Raw genomic sequence first — 1413 nt, forward strand, 5'->3', positions numbered from 1 at the left:
CTGAATCTCTAACTGAGCTGAATGGTGAAGGTTTCTCCTTGAAAAAACTCAACAAAAACTAGAAAAGTGGCTATTTTTTCAAACATGTGGGTACCAACACAAAGTTACAAGAAACAATGTGCCAATTATAGGAACAAATGATATTCCGGAAACAGACCCTAAAGGAAAGATATATGAATTACCAACAAAGATTTCAAAATAAATGGAAAAACATGCTCAATGAGTTCAGGAAAGTGACACATGAACAAAATAAAACTTTCAATAGAGAGGGAAAATATAAAAAAGAATCAAATAAATTTGAAGCTGAAAAATGAAATAAACTGAAAAAGTCTCTGGTTCAATAGCAGACTTGAGCAGTCGTAAAAAAGAATCAGCAAACTCAACATATATATATATGTTTTTTGAAATTATCTGATCAGAGGAACAAAAAGAAAAAGAATTTTTTTAAAAAAATTAAGAAAGATCAAAGGACTTACAAGAAACCATCCAAGAGACCAATATACAATTTATGGAAGTCCCAGAAGGTAAAGAGAGAGAGAAGACAGGGGCATAAAGTTTATTTGAAGACATAATGGATGGAATTTTCCCAAATCTGGAGAAAGAAATGGACTTCCAAATTCAAGAAACCCAATAATCTAAACTATGTTGAGTCACAAGGCATCCAAACTGCATAAATTACTTTTAATTTTAGGATAAAAGTTAAAAGAAAAATATATTAAGAATAATTTAAAAGACAAATATTTGTTAATGGATACACAATATAAAAAATATAAATTTTGACATCAATAACATAAAATGCCTAAAAGTGTAGATTTTTTGTATATGATTAAAGTTCTTTTTATCAGCTTAAAATAGATTGCTATAAATAAAAGACATTTTATGTAAGCCCAATGATAACTAAAAAGAAAATATTTATAAAAGAGATACAAGGTCTTTTGATTCAGTGATGCGAACCGTAATCAGGAAGCTCTGCTCAGAGCGAAGACCAGGAACTGTTTTAAGAAAATGTCAGAGAAGCCCGAGGTGGGGGAAATCACCAGCTTCGGTAAGGTCAAACTGAAGAAGATGGAGACACAGAGCACTCTGCCCACCAAAGAGACCGTTGAACAGGAGAAGTGAAGTGAAATTTCTTAAGAACCTGGAGGACACCCCAGCCCTGTCATCTTGGAGACGTCATCTTCTCCACATGATGGAGAAGGAGCCACCTGCAAGATGGATGTGAGCGACAAGCTGCACTGTGACCATGCCATCAACCTGTGGGTCTCTGATGGGACCCCTCCCAATCGGATTGCCAAACTCTCTGGTTTGCCCTGGGATAGTGTAGAAAATTATTTGTATGATTAATGAAAATAAAACACACCTTGTGTCAAAAAAAAAAAAGAAGAAGGTATACAAAAGAAAAAGATAAAGGAA

At 33.9% G+C, this 1413-nt stretch overlaps 1 pseudogene; it reads left to right on the forward strand.

Annotated features, from left to right (window-relative positions):
- The first annotated feature begins 1005 nt into the window (after positions 1–1005).
- On the forward strand, positions 1006–1119 carry LOC109389940 (thymosin beta-10 pseudogene; annotated as a pseudogene).
- Positions 1120–1413: the final 294 nt, after the last annotated feature.

Source organism: Hipposideros armiger, unplaced genomic scaffold (assembly GCF_001890085.2).
Source record: "Hipposideros armiger isolate ML-2016 unplaced genomic scaffold, ASM189008v1 scaffold_251, whole genome shotgun sequence".
Classification (NCBI taxonomy): domain Eukaryota; kingdom Metazoa; phylum Chordata; class Mammalia; order Chiroptera; family Hipposideridae; genus Hipposideros; species Hipposideros armiger.